General features: G+C 54.8%; 1 long non-coding RNA gene across 1 annotated transcript; it reads left to right on the top strand.

Annotated features, from left to right (window-relative positions):
* The first annotated feature begins 1789 nt into the window (after nt 1-1789).
* On the top strand, nt 1790-3953 carry LOC135310114 (uncharacterized). The gene is made up of 3 exons (XR_010370364.1): nt 1790-2348; nt 2475-2589; nt 2775-3953. It is a non-coding gene; the product is annotated as an uncharacterized LOC135310114 (long non-coding RNA).
* The last annotated feature ends 14026 nt before the right edge of the window (nt 3954-17979 follow it).

Here is a 17979-nt window from a genome sequence, read left to right as displayed (position 1 = left end):
AGGGCTTAATGTTTGATTTAATGTATTGCTTTCAATGGCAGGCTGTAGATGGGCTCCAGATGGGAACGAGACCTGTGGAACGGTAAAGCTACTGCTGTGCATCCAGGTGACTTGGTCAATGTTGTTTTTGCAGATGCCGATGGAGGAGAGCAGAGGACAGCGCTGTAAGGTGAGTCAATGTGTGGTATATAAAGGGGAGATGTGCTGTGAGTGATGGGTATACGACTCTGTTGCGTGGTGTGGTTTTCTTTTTGTTTTTTAATTTGCAGGGGCAAAGTGATGAGCGAAGCGTGATGTGTGGACCGGAGGTGAATCCGGTAAGGTGAGCGGTGACTGGTGGGCTGAAGTAGCAGTTCTTCCTGAGGTGTTGTGTTGCTGGGGAAGCTATAAGGACTGCATGTTGTTTGGGTGTTACAGGTGGTGAGCGAGCCCAATGGAAAATGAAACTGATGGATGCCGGGTTGGCGAGGTGTCGAGTTGAAGGAGTGTGAAGTGTCGAGGTAAAGGAGTGTGGTGAGCGATGGGTGCGGGCAGGCTGTGGTATCGGGCAGTATCTCAGCAGGTGCCTTTTTGCTTGGGTTTTTCCAGGTGCCGCACTCAGGCTGGGAGCGGCGCTGCTGCATGCCGTTAAGAGGTCTGAGAAGGTGAGGCAGTGGTGAGCATCTAAGATCAGAGAATGATGTGGTCCATTGTTGAGCTCTTCAGTTTTGCAGGCAAGTTGTGGGCTGTCTTTGTAATGGCATGAACATTTGAAGCGAGCTGGGTAGTAATGAGGAAGTACACGGGGCTGGTGGTGATTTTTCATGAGTGTGATGTAGTTTGCTGTGTCTTGAGATATTAGGGGCCAAAAGCGATGACGGGTGCGGCGCGTGATGCTGGCATCGGTGCAGAGCAGGTGAGCTGATGGACATGTTCCTTTTGAGAAGGGTGACGTTCTGGAAGAGATCTGCGTTGACCCGTGTGATGCTTATCGCGGGTGCTGTGTTTTTTCTTTTTTCAGATGATGGAGAGGCACCTGGGACCTGCATGATCGATCCAGCCGGCTGACTGCTTTCCTTTTACAGGCCGGATTGCGACTCCTAGCCCTCTGGAAGCTAAGTCGAAGCAGGGGTGCTGGAGGAGGGGTCGGGGGAGGGAGGGGACGCGGTTGGTGGTGGGAGGAAGGGGTTTTAAAGGCGGCGTAGCAGCGAGGGCCATCCAGGAAGCGGTCGCCTTTGGGCAGGTAAGGGGAGCGGGTTCCTATTCAGCGTGATGCTAGCTTGCGCCGGGCAGGGTGGTTCCGGGCTGCGGGTGTTGTCATGTGGTTTGTGCGGTGCGTGTTCGGCGTCTTGGACCTTCGACCTGTCTCGATGGTCTCCTCGCTCTCTCGGAGCGAGGCCCGTGCTTCGGGTGCTGTCCCTAGGGCCCGGCAAGGCTCTAAAGGGGGACGCGGCGCCCATCGAGCACTGTCTTTTTTTGGCCTCCTAGGTTTAAAGCGTGGGTTGTTCTGTCGTCTCGGGAGTCTCTGCACAGTCGTCTTGTGCGTCATCATTCCTTGCTGCACAAGCAGCTCTGCTCTGTAGCTGTTCGTTTCCAGGGAGCGGTATTTCTTGCCTGCATCCTTATGTTCTTACATCTCAAAGCTGGGCTGCTTGCGCGTCCATCTCATCAGTGTTGAGCGGCCCTTCTTGTCGCGGGCCGCGATGGCCTGCTCTTTTTCTGGAGTAGCCTCAGGGCCTCCTCACAGCGACGCGAGGGTCCCGTGGGTCTCGTTGCCGGACGAGCTCTTCCGTCCGGCTGTCGTCGTTCTTGCCGAGAGCTTTTTCTCGTCTCGGGGGTGCGTCGCTTGTAGCGTTCTGCGTAGTGTGGGTGTGCGCTGTGGGCGTTTGGCTTGGATCTGCCCTGGCCCTGGATGTAGAGGTAGCGGTGGGGGGGCCTAGTGGCGATAGCTTGCGGTTCGTCGGTTGCTGTGCCTGGGCTCTTGTGGGAAAGGTCAGATGGAGCCGTCTTGGATCGAGTGGCCGTAGCCAGCGGGCGAGGACGGTAATTTCCGTAGTGTTTTGTGGGCTCGGAGGGGATGACGGGAGCTGTCTGGGAGAGGGCGCTAGGGTTCTGTCTGAGCGGATGGCCTCTGAAGGGTGTTTGAGGTTTTGTACGTGTGTAGGGCTGAACGTGTGATTTCCCATCTTGCTTTCAAGGGCAGGGTGTAAGGGGGCTCCAGATGGTATCGCCATGTGGGAATGAGACCTGTGGAACGGTAAAGCTCTGTTGTTGTGCATCCAGGTGACTGGCTTGACGTTGTTTTTCACATGCCGGGGGAGGAGTCGTGCAGGGCGACGGAGGAGAACCGACGACTGCTCTGCAAGCAGGTGAGTAGGTGCGTGGTGTATCTGGAGGGAAGATGTGAGCGATGGCTCTGTGACTCTGTTGTGTTTTAATTATTTAGTTGTGATTTCATTTTGGTGTGTCTTTGGTTTTTTTTCTTCAATTTGAAGCCGGTAAAGCGAGGAGCAATGGGCGCTTTGGGCACCGGAGGCGGTCGGGCAAGGCGAGCGGCCATCAGTGGGCTGAAGCAGCGGTTCTTTTTGACGTGGAGCGTCGCTGGTGAAGGTAAAAGGAGCTCACGTTGTTTGAGTGTTACGGGCGGTGGGCGAGCCCAGCACGGCAACTGGAAGTGACGGAGGCCGGGCGGGCGAGCCGTCGAGGTGGAGGAGTGCGCGGTGGTGGCCGGTCCGCGTCGGCTGCGTTTTCAGGCGGTATTTCGGCAGGTGCCTTTTAGGTTGTTTTTTTTCCAGGCGTTCCACGGCGGCTCGGAGCGGCGCTGTTGCGTGCCCGTGGGAGGTCTGAGAGGGCGAGGCAGTGGTCGGCATCTAAGGTCGGAGATTGCTGCGGTCCATTGTTAAGCCTGTAAGTTTTGCAGGCAGCATCCGGGCGGTCTTTGGAACGGCGTAACGGGCGTTTGAAGTGAGCCGGGTAGCGATGGAGAAGTACACGGGGCTGGTGGTTTTTCACGAGTGTACCGGTAGCTTGGTGTGTTTCGGCATATCGGGGGCCAAAAGCGATGACGGGTGCGGTGCGTGGTGCTGGCATCGGTGCAGAGCAGGTGAGCCGATGGACATGTTCCTTTTGAGAAGGGTGACGTTCTGGAAGGGATCTGCGGTGACCCGTGTGATACTTGTCGCTGGCGCTGGGTGGTTTTTTTTTTATTTTTCTTTCAGATGATGAAGGGAAGCCTGGCAACTGCAGGAATATCCTGTTAGCTGCTGTGTTTTCTGGTGTGAAAGGTTTGAGAACCTGAGCCATCTGAAAGCCACACAGTCTGTCTTTTTGACTTTGGTTAGGAAGAGATTTTGAAAAATGTAAATATTTCGTATTTCACATTCTATGAACTTTCCATCAGAGTGGATTTTTGGAGATGGTGTATTTGGCATCAGAATTAATGATAACAAGAGTTATTATTCTAGAATGAAGTTGATATTTTTTTGTTTTAAAAAAATAATATCCAAGTACAGCACAATAGTGTAAATGGTGACGGTATCGTTAGTGTTTGGGTTTTCAGCTGTCACAATTAAGATATAAAATGGTGTTCTGCATGATTCAGTACAGCCAAATAATTTAGCAAATGTGGAAGTGTATTTTGGTTGCTTTAGGTATTACAGCACTGTGGATTTGACACCTCCCCCCTTCTTCCCTGAAACTATAACCATATGGGTGATCTCTTACCTCTATGAGTTTTCTATTATAAATGATACTTAAAAAAAAAAAGCTAACATTGTATGATTTACAAACTGACTTGTGTTGTTTAAACTCTAAGTGCCAAATAGCTGTAGCTTAAGATTTATTAGGTGTATGTAAGGAGTTAGGTATTTGTTGGAAATGTTTATCAAGAGGGGCAACTGCATGTTTTGGCTTTTTTCCCTTGATATTTTGAGGGAGCGTTACGAAGCACTTAACTTCCCCCTTGCTTTCAAGGGCACTTCAGCAGTAAGTCTCTAAGGCAGTGCAGCTGGCCACATGCCCCTCCTGACTCCATAATACACCAAACCGTCCCAGTCAAATTTTTACTGTGTATTTTGGAGACAGGCTATTGACACCATTACATTAACAAATGTGGAAGAGTAACACAGAAGGAAAATGGAACGTTTTTATAGCATAAGTATTTTTATTGGATTTGTAGAAACACACACACCCCTTCTTAGCATCAAGTGAATTACTGAGATTTGTTCTTTGTTTTTTATTTTACTCTTTTAGGTTTGACACTTGGGGCTTCACTGAGTAAGCACAATGTGCAGCAGCACCAGTGAAAGAGCTGTAACTGTGGCGGTGAATTGGTAACTAGAGATTCTTGTTACGCGATAGCATTGCCCTGCAGTCTCATAGGGTTATCTCCCTGCAGCAGTGCCGTAAGGGAGGGATGAGACTTTTTCCGACACCAGCAAGAACGTTTAGTCTGATACCATTTTGATCAGATTTTTAATATAAAGAGCTGTTAATAGTGTTTTTAAGTGTTCTACTCACTCAAACTATAAAGGATGTGTTGTGATTCAAGCTGATCCATTTACTGAGAAACCTTCTTTGACTAAACTGATATACTATGCCTTAGGCTGACACCAGTTTGTGTTTTCATCTGCTCTGATTTTTTTAATATGCTGAAATACAGTTACAGATCTCGGGCGATTATCATTTTTCGCCCAGGTGGCCGCCGAAATCCCGAACGTTGCAGGATGGCTCCCACACCAAAAGAGCCACCGCCAAAAGCTATTGCCGGGCCTCACCGGCCTCCGGCACCGCACGCGCAGGCACACCAACGCTGGGGCTCTGCGCCTGCCTAGCCTCCCAAAAATCCAAACGTTCCCGTTCTCGGCTGATTATCATTTTTTTGCCCAGGCGGCCGCCGAAATACCAAACGTCGCAGGATGGCTCCCACACCAAAAGAGCCACCGCCAAAAGCTATTGCCGGGCCTCACCGGCCTCTGGCACCGCACGCGCAGGCACACCAATGCTGGGGCTCTGCGCCTGCCTAGCCTCCCAAAAATCCAAACGTTCCCATTCTCGGCCGATTATCATTTTTTTGCCCAGGCGGCCGCCGAAATACCAAACATCGCAGGATGGCTCCCACACCAAAAGAGCCACCGCCAAAAGCTATTGCCGGGCCTCACCGGCCTCCGGCACCGCACGCGCAGGCACACCAACGCTGGGGCTCTGCCCCTGCCTAGCCTCCCAAAAATCCAAACGTTCCCATTCTCGGCCAATTATCATTTTTTTTCCCAGACGGCCGCCGAAATACCAAACGTCGCAGGATGGCTCCCACACCAAAAGAGCCACCGCCAAAAGCTATTGCCGGGCCTCACCGGCCTCCGGCACCGCACGCGCAGGCACACCAACGCTGGGGCTCTGCGCCTGCCTAGCCTCCCAAAAATCCAAACGTTCCCATTCTCGGCCGATTATCATTTTTTTTCCCAGACGGCCGCCGAAATACCAAACGTCGCAGGATGGCTCCCACACCAAAAGAGCCACCGCCAAAAGCTATTGCCGGGCCTCACCGGCCTCCGGCACCGCACGTGCAAGCACACCAACTATTGCACTTCCCTATTTATTCTTTATTTAGATGCTTATATGCTCATTAGGACTCTTCATATAACTTTTGATACCATTCCTGTATTTCCCTTTTGTAATTTTTGTCCTTTGAGACTGCTATCAATCTCTTAAGGAAATCAGTCAGAGAGTGTCAAAATTACTCTGAATTATCAGTGATTTATACAAAACAATTTTGTTTGAACCAGAGATTTAATTCAGTTTGCCATTCAGTCATATCTAGACTATAGCTCTGCTAGTATGTAGATATTATGTGTGGTTTTGCTAGAAGTGAACCATAACTGTATAACTCTTCTGTTTTACAGAAAAGTAAAACATGCAACCAACAGTCATAATAGTGTTGTTATAATCCAGGAGCTGTTCTTCTATATAAATTAGTAAAACGTTTTTTCCCTGTATGCATCCCAGGAAAATGAAATGTAATTTCTTACCTGGCTACATTGCTGATGCAATACACATAGGTGAAAAAAACCCGAACGGTAGTATAATTGCAGTAAGAACCACTCTTTTAGTTTTCTTCCATGCTGTAAACATAAAGTACTTGAGAAAACTCCCTGCTGTTCCTTCAGCTGCCTTTATACCCTGTGGTGGTTCACCCCTCCCCTTTCCCAGGTGATTGTGGGAAGGGTGGTGGGCAGGGCCCGGAGTATATGAGCCACAGCCTCTGGTGAGGGAGCTCATTTTTCTCCTGGGTTTCTCCAGTGTGGGTGCTTTAATGTTCTTGCACTTAATTGTAAGTTTTGAGCTGTTTAAATGTTTTCGATAGGTATGTTTTGATATTTCAAGAAATGCAGATGTTTGTGGGAGGTAAGGCTTTTAGAACTCGATAAGGGTTGGTGGCATTTAAATTTGAAAGATTATTTGTGTCTAAACTTATATGTTTTTCCTTATCTAATACTGCATTGGAGGTTCAGGTGTGGTAAGATGGCTTGATAGTTTGTTGTTCTGTTATTTTTTTCTTTTTAGTTTTAAGTATGTTTGTTCTTATTATTGGAATTCTCAACTTTATTGAATCTTAAAATTATTTTCATAAACTCTCTTGTGTAATCTGGAAGGTGTTGACATTAACTGTTAAGGGTATTGATAAGATGTGGTAGGGGTTAGGGTGAGTGTTCTGTATGTTTTTATGTATGCGAATTTATATATGCTGTTTCTTTAGAAAAAAAAGCGATACAAGTGTATACTTAATGTCCATAGACTTCTGTAAAACCCTGTGTAGCCTTGTGCAGAGCCAATAGCCAAAAGCAATGGGAAAGGTCAGTAACTTGAGTAGTGTTTTGTAGATGTTAAGGGGATGACTGTAGCTGGCAGCAAGAGTGCTAGCTGAGAGTACATCCTAACGGTCTTCAGGTTTGTACATGTATAGGATGTAATGCTTGAGTTGCCGTATGTCTTTTAACGGCAGGTGGTAGTTGGGCTCTACATTGTATTCCTACATGGGAGCAAGACCTATGGATCGTTTAAGCTATTGCTGTGCATCCAGGTGACTTCCACCATGTCCTTTTTTTCCAGAGGCGGCGGAGGGCTTGTTCAGGGTGACAGAGGAAAGCCGGGGAAATGCTGTAAGAAGGTAGGCCAGTGTGTGGTATATAGAAGGAAGATGTGACTGACGGCTGAATGAGTCTGCAGTGTGTTTTGGGGGGTTAGAAGGCAGTAAGGAATGAGCCAAGTGTGAGCTGGACACGGGAGGGGAGTGGATCAAGGTGAGAGGTGATTGGTGTGCTGAAGTAGCGGTTCTTTCTGAGGTGTTGTGTTGATAGCGAAGGTAAAAGTGACCTGTGTTACTTGTGTGTTACAGGTGATGGGTGAGCCTCAAAGTGGCAGCTGGAACTGACAGAGGCTGGGCAGGCAAGCTGTCAAAGAAAAGATGTGTGAGAACGGGATTCGGCGTGGGTAGGTTGCTGTTCTGGGTAATATCGTAGCATGTATCTTCTTCCTTAAGTTTTTGCACATGCTCCATGTAGGCTTTGCGGGAGAGACACAGTGTGGTGATGAGACCTCAGCGAAGGCTACGGTGAGCGGTGATGGGTGGGCTGAAGCGTAGCGATTCGTCCCGAGGGGTCGCGTTGCAGGTGGTTGTGAGCAACATGCGTTTGGCTCTTCCAGATGGTGGGTGAGCCGTATCTGAAGGATGGGCAGACCGAGACTCTCGGCCCCTTGAAAGCTAAGTTGAGGCAACGGTGCTGAGGAACGGGCTGCGGGAGGGAGGGGTTTTAAAGATGGTGCAGTGGAGCGGGCTGTCCGGGAAGTGGTCCCCTTTGGGAGCAGGGAAAAGGAGCAGGTTCCTCTTCAATGTGACAGGAACGTGGGCAGGGCGGCTCCAGGCTGTGTGTGTTATTGTGCAGCATGTGTGTTTTGTGTTGGGTGTCTCTGACCTTCCTAGGGTCTTGGTTGCTCTCTTTGTTCTTTAGGAGCCAGGCAGGTGCCTCGGCAGCGGTACTAGGGCCCGGCGAGGCCCTAGTCGTGGGCACGGCGCCCATCGGGCGCTTCTCTTTTGGCGTCGCAAGCTTCTGGCGTGGATCGTTTTGGCGTCTCGGGTGGTTCTGGCCGGCGGTCTTGTGCCGCGCCGTTCCCGGCCGCGTGAGCGGCTCTGTTTGCTAGCTGTCGCTTTTAGGGACTGGCGCTTCTTCCTTGCGTCTTCAGGGGCTGAGGTCTTGAAGGCGGGCTGCTTGCTTGCGCATCCATCTCGTCAGTTTTGAGAGGAAGCGCTTGTCCCCGCCCACGCAGGTCTCGTCGTTTTCTGGCGTGGCGCTAGGAGCACGCTAGGGTTCTGCGCGTGCTCTTCCCGGATGGAGGTTTTCTGTACGTGCGTCGTCAGTCTCACCGAGTGAGTCGGCTTGTTTTTTGAGGCGTGTTGTTGTTGGCGTTCCGCGTAGGGTTCGTCTGTGGTTGTGGTGTCTTGGCTTGGAGGCGCCCTGCCCGGGGGTGTCGAGTCAGGGCAAGGTGGCACGGGAGCGATGAGGGGCTATGGCTTATGTGTCAAAGTGCCTTGCTTCTTTGGGGGAAAAGATGTGTGGCCCTCTTAGATCGAGCGGCCATTGTCAGTGGGTGAGGAAAAGAATTCCCACGGTGTTTTGTGGCCTCCCAGGGGATGACGGTAGCTGTCTGGGAGAGGGAGCTCCTGCTTCAGCGGAGCAGAGAGCATCTCAGGGGCGTTCCGGCTTGGATGTGGGTCGGGCGTAATGCTTGGTTTACGGTGTTTAGATGGCAGAGCAGGCCTAGCTGGGCTCTCGATGGGCTTGCTGCCTGGGAACAAGGCCTGTGGAATGGCTAAGCTATTGCTGTTCATTGAGGGGACTTGTTTGGTATTTTTGCAGATGCCGAGGGAGGAGTCGTGCAGGGCGACGGAGGAGGGCCGAGGATAGCGCTGTAAGCAGGTGAGTTGGTGCGTGGTGTATGTAGAAGGAAGTGGTGACTGATGGCTCTGTGAGTGCAACGTGGCAATAATATTGGAGGGTGCATGTGGTGGGCCAAGCGGGATCCGGGCACCGGAGGGGAACTGCACGGGGTGAGCAATGTTAGGTGCGCTGAAGTAGCGATGTGTCTCTCTGGGGCTTTGCAGTTAGTCATGAACAACCCATGTTTGGGTCTTGCAGGTGGTGGTCAAGCTTGAACGTGGCAGTTGGAACTGATGGCGTCCAGGTAGGTGAGCTGGTGAGGAAAAGGTGCGAGTCTTAAACGGGGATTGGTGCGGGTAGCTTGACAGTTCTGCAGCCTCTCAGCAGGTGCCTTTCTGCTTGGATTTTTGCAGGTGCCGCAATCAGCCATCAGAGGGGAGGCGACGTATGGCGACGAGAGGTCCGAGAAGGTGAGGCGATTGCGGTCAGGGCGGCGGTTCCGTACCAAGGTGTTGCGTGGCAAGCGGGTCGAAGCGTTTCTGTTTGGTTTTTTAGATTGTGTGCGGCTGCCCTTGGGACCGGATGCGCGTTTGAGGTGAGCTGGGTCGCAGGGAGGAGGGGCGTGGGGCTGGGGAGATCTTCCTTTGGAAGTGCAGTGGTAACGTGATCTCCCGGTATCCCTAGGGGCCGCCAGGGAGGCCAACAGTGTGAGTCGGGCAAGGCTACAGAGCAAGTGAGCGGAGCAGCTGGGCGCATCTGAGGTAGGCGGATGCAGCGGCCTAGGTCTTTGTAGAGCGACGGGATGCTGACTGACAGGGCTGTTGTGTGGGGCTTGTGATTGTTTATATTTTTCAGATGACAAAGAGGCAGCTGGTGACTGGAGGAGTGACGTGTGCTTGTCCTTCAGAAGGAAGGGAAGAGGGAGACTCTCGGCCCCTTGAAAGCTAAGTTGAGGCAACGGTGCTGGGGAAGGGGTTGGGGGAGCGAGGGTGGCACGGTTGGCTGTGGCAGGAAGGGGTTTTAAAGAGAGCGTAGGGGAGAGGGTTGTCTAGGAAGCGGTCCCCTTTGAGCAGGGGAACGGAGCGGGTTCCTCTGAAATATGACGGCAGCGTGCCCCGGGCAGGGCGGTTCCAGGCTGCGCGTGTCGTTGTGTAGCGCGTCTGTGTGTTTGGTGTTGGGTGCGTTTGACCTTCCTCGGGTCTCGGTCGTTCTTTGTTCCGTAGGATCGAGGCGGGTGCCTCGGCAGCGTTACTAGGGCCCGGCGAGGCCCTAGTCGTGGGCACGGCGCCCATCGGGCGCTTCTCTTTTGGCGTCGCAAGCTTCTGGCGTGGATCGTTTTGGCGTCTCGGGTGGTTCTGGCCGGCGGTCTTGTGCCGCGCCGTTCCCGGCCGCGTGAGCGGCTCTGTTTGCTAGCTGTCGCTTTTAGGGACTGGCGCTTCTTCCTTGCGTCTTCAGGGGCTGAGGTCTTGAAGGCGGGCTGCTTGCTTGCGCATCCATCTCGTCAGTTTTGAGAGGAAGCGCTTGTCCCCGCCCATGCAGGTCTCGTCGTTTTCTGGCGTGGCGCTAGGAGCACGCTAGGGTTCTGCGCGTGCTCTTCCCGGATGGAGGTTTTCTGTACGTGCGTCGTCGGTCTCGCCGAGTGACTCGGCTTGTTTTTTGAGGCGTGTTGTTGTTGGCGTTCCGCGTAGGGTTCGTCTGTGGTTGTGGTGTCTTGGCTTGGAGGCGCCCTGCCCGGGGGTGTCGAGTCAGGGCAAGGTGGCACGGGAGCGATGAGGGGCTATGGCTTATGTGTCAAAGTGCCTTGCTTCTTTGGGGGAAAAGATGTGTGGCCCTCTTAGATCGAGCGGCCATTGTCAGTGGGTGAGGAAAAGAATTCCCACGGTGTTTTGTGGCCTCCCAGGGGATGACGGTAGCTGTCTGGGAGAGGGAGCTCCTGCTTCAGCGGAGCAGAGAGCATCTCAAGGGCGTTCCGGCTTGGATGTGGGTCGGGCGTAATGCTTGGTTTACGGTGTTTAGATGGCAGAGCAGGCCTAGCTGGGCTCTCGATGGGCTTGCTGCCTGGGAACAAGGCCTGTGGAATGGCTAAGCTATTGCTGTTCATTGAGGGGACTTGTTTGGTATTTTTGCAGATGCCGAGGGAGGAGTCGTGCAGGGCGACGGAGGAGGGCCGAGGATAGCGCTGTAAGCAGGTGAGTTGGTGCGTGGTGTATGTAGAAGGAAGTGGTGACTGATGGCTCTGTGAGTGCAACGTGGCAATAATATTGGAGGGTGCATGTGGTGGGCCAAGCGGGATCCGGGCACCGGAGGGGAACTGCACGGGGTGAGCAATGTTAGGTGCGCTGAAGTAGCGATGTGTCTCTCTGGGGCTTTGCAGTTAGTCATGAACAACCCATGTTTGGGTCTTGCAGGTGGTGGTCAAGCTTGAACGTGGCAGTTGGAACTGATGGCGTCCAGGTAGGTGAGCTGGTGAGGAAAAGGTGCGAGTCTTAAACGGGGATTGGTGCGGGTAGCTTGACAGTTCTGCAGCCTCTCAGCAGGTGCCTTTCTGCTTGGATTTTTGCAGGTGCCGCAATCAGCCTTCAGAGGGGAGGCGACGTATGGCGACGAGAGGTCCGAGAAGGTGAGGCGATTGCGGTCAGGGCGGCGGTTCCGTACCAAGGTGTTGCGTGGCAAGCGGGTCGAAGCGTTTCTGTTTGGTTTTTTAGATTGTGTGCGGCTGCCCTTGGGACCGGATGCGCGTTTGAGGTGAGCTGGGTCGCAGGGAGGAGGGGCGTGGGGCTGGGGAGATCTTCCTTTGGAAGTGCAGTGGTAACGTGATCTCCCGGTATCCCTAGGGGCCACAAGGGAGGCCAACAGTGTGAGTCGGGCAAGGCTACAGAGCAAGTGAGCGGAGCAGCTGGGCGCATCTGAGGTAGGCGGATGCAGCGGCCTAGGTCTTTGTAGAGCGACGGGATGCTGACTGACAGGGCTGTTGTGTGGGGCTTGTGATTGTTTATATTTTTCAGATGACAAAGAGGCAGCTGGTGACTGGAGGAGTGACGTGTGCTTGTCCTTCAGAAGGAAGGGAAGAGGGAGACTCTCGGCCCCTTGAAAGCTAAGTTGAGGCAACGGTGCTGGGGAAGGGGTTGGGGGAGCGAGGGCGGCACGGTTGGCTGTGGCAGGAAGGGGTTTTAAAGAGAGCGTAGGGGAGAGGGTTGTCTAGGAAGCGGTCCCCTTTGAGCAGGGGAACGGAGCGGGTTCCTCTGAAATATGACGGCAGCGTGCCCCGGGCAGGGCGGTTCCAGGCTGTGCGTGTCGTTGTGTAGCGCGTCTGTGTGTTTGGTGTTGGGTGCGTTTGACCTTCCTCGGGTCTCGGTCGTTCTTTGTTCCGTAGGATCGAGGCGGGTGCCTCGGCAGCGGTACTAGGGCCCGGCGAGGCCCTAGTCGTGGGCACGGCGCCCATCGGGCGCTTCTCTTTTGGCGTCGCAAGCTTCTGGCGTGGATCGTTTTGGCGTCTCGGGTGGTTCTGGCCGGCGGTCTTGTGCCGCGCCGTTCCCGGCCGCGTGAGCGGCTCTGTTTGCTAGCTGTCGCTTTTAGGGACTGGCGCTTCTTCCTTGCGTCTTCAGGGGCTGAGGTCTTGAAGGCGGGCTGCTTGCTTGCGCATCCATCTCGTCAGTTTTGAGAGGAAGCGCTTGTCCCCGCCCACGCAGGTCTCGTCGTTTTCTGGCGTGGCGCTAGGAGCACGCTAGGGTTCTGCGCGTGCTCTTCCCGGATGGAGGTTTTCTGTACGTGCGTCGTCGGTCTCGCCGAGTGACTCGGCTTGTTTTTTGAGGCGTGTTGTTGTTGGCGTTCCGCGTAGGGTTCGTCTGTGGTTGTGGTGTCTTGGCTTGGAGGCGCCCTGCCCGGGGGTGTCGAGTCAGGGCAAGGTGGCACGGGAGCGATGAGGGGCTATGGCTTATGTGTCAAAGTGCCTTGCTTCTTTGGGGGAAAAGATGTGTGGCCCTCTTAGATCGAGCAGCCATTGTCAGTGGGTGAGGAAAAGAATTCCCACGGTGTTTTGTGGCCTCCCAGGGGATGACGGTAGCTGTCTGGGAGAGGGAGCTCCTGCTTCAGCGGAGCAGAGAGCATCTCAAGGGCGTTCCGGCTTGGATGTGGGTCGGGCGTAATGCTTGGTTTACGGTGTTTAGATGGCAGAGCAGGCCTAGCTGGGCTCTCGATGGGCTTGCTGCCTGGGAACAAGGCCTGTGGAATGGCTAAGCTATTGCTGTTCATTGAGGGGACTTGTTTGGTATTTTTGCAGATGCCGAGGGAGGAGTCGTGCAGGGCGACGGAGGAGGGCCGAGGATAGCGCTGTAAGCAGGTGAGTTGGTGCGTGGTGTATGTAGAAGGAAGTGGTGACTGATGGCTCTGTGAGTGCAACGTGGCAATAATATTGGAGGGTGCATGTGGTGGGCCAAGCGGGATCCGGGCACCGGAGGGGAACTGCACGGGGTGAGCAATGTTAGGTGCGCTGAAGTAGCGATGTGTCTCTCTGGGGCTTTGCAGTTAGTCATGAACAACCCATGTTTGGGTCTTGCAGGTGGTGGTCAAGCTTGAACGTGGCAGTTGGAACTGATGGCGTCCAGGTAGGTGAGCTGGTGAGGAAAAGGTGCGAGTCTTAAACGGGGATTGGTGCGGGTAGCTTGACAGTTCTGCAGCCTCTCAGCAGGTGCCTTTCTGCTTGGATTTTTGCAGGTGCCGCAATCAGCCATCAGAGGGGAGGCGACGCACGGCGACGAGAGGTCCGAGAAGGTGAGGCGATTGCGGTCAGGGCGGCGGTTCCGTACCAAGGTGTTGTGCGGCAAGCGGGTCGAAGCGTTTCTGTTTGGTTTTTTAGATTGTGTGCGGCTGCCCTTGGGACCGGATGCGCGTTTGAGGTGAGCTGGGTCGCAGGGAGGAGGGGCGTGGGGCTGGGGAGATCTTCCTTTGGAAGTGCAGTGGTAACGTGATCTCCCGGTATCCCTAGGGGCCGCCAGGGAGGCCAACAGTGTGAGTCGGGCAAGGCTACAGAGCAAGTGAGCGGAGCAGCTGGGCGCATCTGAGGTAGGCGGATGCAGCGGCCTAGGTCTTTGTAGAGCGACGGGATGCTGACTGACAGGGCTGTTGTGTGGGGCTTGTGATTGTTTATATTTTTCAGATGACAAAGAGGCAGCTGGTGACTGGAGGAGTGACGTGTGCTTGTCCTTCAGAAGGAAGGGAAGAGGGAGACTCTCGGCCCCTTGAAAGCTAAGTTGAGGCAACGGTGCTGGGGAAGGGGTTGGGGGAGCGAGGGCGGCACGGTTGGCTGTGGCAGGAAGGGGTTTTAAAGAGAGCGTAGGGGAGAGGGTTGTCTAGGAAGCGGTCCCCTTTGAGCAGGGGAACGGAGCGGGTTCCTCTGAAATATGACGGCAGCGTGCCCCGGGCAGGGCGGTTCCAGGCTGCGCGTGTCGTTGTGTAGCGCGTCTGTGTGTTTGGTGTTGGGTGCGTTTGACCTTCCTCGGGTCTCGGTCGTTCTTTGTTCCGTAGGATCGAGGCGGGTGCCTCGGCAGCGTTACTAGGGCCCGGCGAGGCCCTAGTCGTGGGCACGGCGCCCATCGGGCGCTTCTCTTTTGGCGTCGCAAGCTTCTGGCGTGGATCGTTTTGGCGTCTCGGGTGGTTCTGGCCGGCGGTCTTGTGCCGCGCCGTTCCCGGCCGCGTGAGCGGCTCTGTTTGCTAGCTGTCGCTTTTAGGGACTGGCGCTTCTTCCTTGCGTCTTCAGGGGCTGAGGTCTTGAAGGCGGGCTGCTTGCTTGCGCATCCATCTCGTCAGTTTTGAGAGGAAGCGCTTGTCCCCGCCCACGCAGGTGTCGTCGTTTTCTGGCGTGGCGCTAGGAGCACGCTAGGGTTCTGCGCGTGCTCTTCCCGGATGGAGGTTTTCTGTACGTGCGTCGTCGGTCTCGCCGAGTGACTCGGCTTGTTTTTTGAGGCGTGTTGTTGTTGGCGTTCTGTGTAGAGTTCGCCTGTGGTTGTGGTGTCTTGGCTTGGAGGCGCCCTGCCCGGGGGTGTCGAGTCAGGGCAAGGTGGCACGGGAGCGATGAGGGGCTATGGCTTATGTGTCAAAGTGCCTTGCTTCTTTGGGGGAAAAGATGTGTGGCCCTCTTAGATCGAGCGGCCATTGTCAGTGGGTGAGGAAAAGAATTCCCACGGTGTTTTGTGGCCTCCCAGGGGATGACGGTAGCTGTCTGGGAGAGGGAGCTCCTGCTTCAGCGGAGCAGAGAGCATCTCAGGGGCGTTCCGGCTTGGAGGTGGGTCGGGCGTAATGCTTGGTTTACGGTGTTTAGATGGCAGAGCAGGCCTAGCTGGGCTCTCGATGGGCTTGCTGCCTGGGAACAAGGCCTGTCGAATGGCTAAGCTATTGCTGTTCATTGAGGGGACTTGTTTGGTATTTTTGCAGATGCCGAGGGAGGAGTCGTGCAGGGCGACGGAGGAGGGCCGAGGATAGCGCTGTAAGCAGGTGAGTTGGTGCGTGGTGTATGTAGAAGGAAGCGGTGACTGATGGCTCTGTGAGTGCAACGTGGCAATAATATTGGAGGGTGCATGTGGTGGGCCAAGCGGGATCCGGGCACCGGAGGGGAACTGCACGGGGTGAGCAATGTTAGGTGCGCTGAAGTAGCGATGTGTCTCTCTGGGGCTTTGCAGTTAGTCATGAACAACCCATGTTTGGGTCTTGCAGGTGGTGGTCAAGCTTGAACGTGGCAGTTGGATCTGATGGCGTCCAGGCAGGTGAGCTGGTGAGGAAAAGGTGCGAGTCTTAAACGGGGATTGGTGCGGGTAGCTTGACAGTTCTGCAGCCTCTCAGCAGGTGCCTTTCTGCTTGGATTTTTGCAGGTGCCGCAATCAGCCTTCAGAGGGGAGACGACGCATGGCGACGAGGTGTCTGAGAAGGTGAGGCGATTGCGGTCAGGGCGGCGGTTCCGTACCAAGGTGTTGCGTGGCAAGCGGGTCGAAGCGTTTCTGTTTGGTTTTTTAGATTGTGTGCGGCTGCCCTTGGGACCGGATGCGCGTTTGAGGTGAGCTGGGTCGCAGGGAGGAGGGGCGTGGGGCTGGGGAGATCTTCCTTTGGAAGTGCAGTGGTACCATGATCTCCCGGTATCCCTAGGGGCCGCCAGGGAGGCCAACAGTGTGAGTTGGGCAAGGCTACAGAGCAAGTGAGCGGAGCAGCTGGGCGCATCTGAGGTAGGCGGATGCAGCGGCCTAGGTCTTTGTAGAGCGACGGGATGCTGACTGACAGGGCTGTTGTGTGGGGCTTGTGATTGTTTTTATTTTTCAGATGACAAAGAGGCAGCTGGTGACTGGAGGAGTGACGTGTGCTTGTCCTTCAGAAGGAAGGGAAGAGGGAGACTCTCGGCCCCTTGAAAGCTAAGTTGAGGCAACGGTGCTGGGGAAGGGGTTGGGGGAGCGAGGGCGGCACGGTTGGCTGTGGCAGGAAGGGGTTTTAAAGAGAGCGTAGGGGAGAGGGTTGTCTAGGAAGCGGTCCCCTTTGAGCAGGGGAACGGAGCGGGTTCCTCTGAAATATGACGGCAGCGTGCCCCGGGCAGGGCGGTTCCAGGCTGTGTGTGTCGTTGTGTAGCGCGTCTGTGTGTTTGGTGTTGGGTGCGTTTGACCTTCCTCGGGTCTCGGTCGTTCTTTGTTCCGTAGGATCGAGGCGGGTGCCTCGGCAGCGGTACTAGGGCCCGGCGAGGCCCTAGTCGTGGGCACGGCGCCCATCGGGCGCTTCTCTTTTGGCGTCGCAAGCTTCCGGCGTGGATCGTTTTGGCGTCTCGGGTGGTTCTGGCCGGCGGTCTTGTGCCGCGCCGTTCCCGGCCGCGTGAGCGACTCTGTTTGCTAGCTGTCGCTTTTAGGGACTGGCGCTTCTTCCTTGCGTCTTCAGGGGCTGAGGTCTTGAAGGCGGGCTGCTTGCTTGCGCATCCATCTCGTCAGTTTTGAGAGGAAGCGCTTGTCCCCGCCCACGAAGGTCTCGTCGTTTTCTGGCGTGGCGCTAGGAGCACGCTAGGGTTCTGCGCGTGCTCTTCCCGGATGGAGGTTTTCTGTACGTGCGTCGTCGGTCTCGCCGAGTGACTCGGCTTGTTTTTTGAGGCGTGTTGTTGTTGGCGTTCCGCGTAGGGTTCGTCTGTGGTTGTGGTGTCTTGGCTTGGAGGCGCCCTGCCCGGGGGTGTCGAGTCAGGGCAAGGTGGCACGGGAGCGATGAGGGGCTATGGCTTATGTGTCAAAGTGCCTTGCTTCTTTGGGGGAAAAGATGTGTGGCCCTCTTAGATCGAGCGGCCATTGTCAGTGGGTGAGGAAAAGAATTCCCACGGTGTTTTGTGGCCTCCCAGGGGATGACGGTAGCTGTCTGGGAGAGGGAGCTCCTGCTTCAGCGGAGCAGAGAGCATCTCAGGGGCGTTCCGGCTTGGAGGTGGGTCGGGCGTAATGCTTGGTTTACGGTGTTTAGATGGCAGAGCAGGCCTAGCTGGGCTCTCGATGGGCTTGCTGCCTGGGAACAAGGCCTGTGGAATGGCTAAGCTATTGCTGTTCATTGAGGGGACTTGTTTGGTATTTTTGCAGATGCCGAGGGAGGAGTCGTGCAGGGCGACGGAGGAGGGCCGAGGATAGCGCTGTAAGCAGGTGAGTTGGTGCGTGGTGTATGTAGAAGGAAGTGGTGACTGATGGCTCTGTGAGTGCAATATGGCAATAATATTGGAGGGTGCATGTGGTGGGCCAAGCGGGATCCGGGCACCGGAGGGGAACTGCACGGGGTGAGCAATGTTAGGTGCGCTGAAGTAGCGATGTGTCTCTCTGGGGCTTTGCAGTTAGTCATGAACAACCCATGTTTGGGTCTTGCAGGTGGTGGTCAAGCTTGAACGTGGCAGTTGGAACTGATGGCGTCCAGGTAGGTGAGCTGGTGAGGAAAAGGTGCGAGTCTTAAACGGGGATTGGTGCGGGTAGCTTGACAGTTCTGCAGCCTCTCAGCAGGTGCCTTTCTGCTTGGATTTTTGCAGGTGCCGCAATCAGCCATCAGAGGGGAGGCGACGCACGGCGACGAGAGGTCCGAG

Source organism: Phalacrocorax carbo, chromosome 30, assembly GCF_963921805.1.
Source record: "Phalacrocorax carbo chromosome 30, bPhaCar2.1, whole genome shotgun sequence".
NCBI lineage: Eukaryota > Metazoa > Chordata > Aves > Suliformes > Phalacrocoracidae > Phalacrocorax > Phalacrocorax carbo.
Note: the sequence above shows the minus strand (reverse complement) of the source record. Positions and strands in the feature narration are given on the sequence as shown.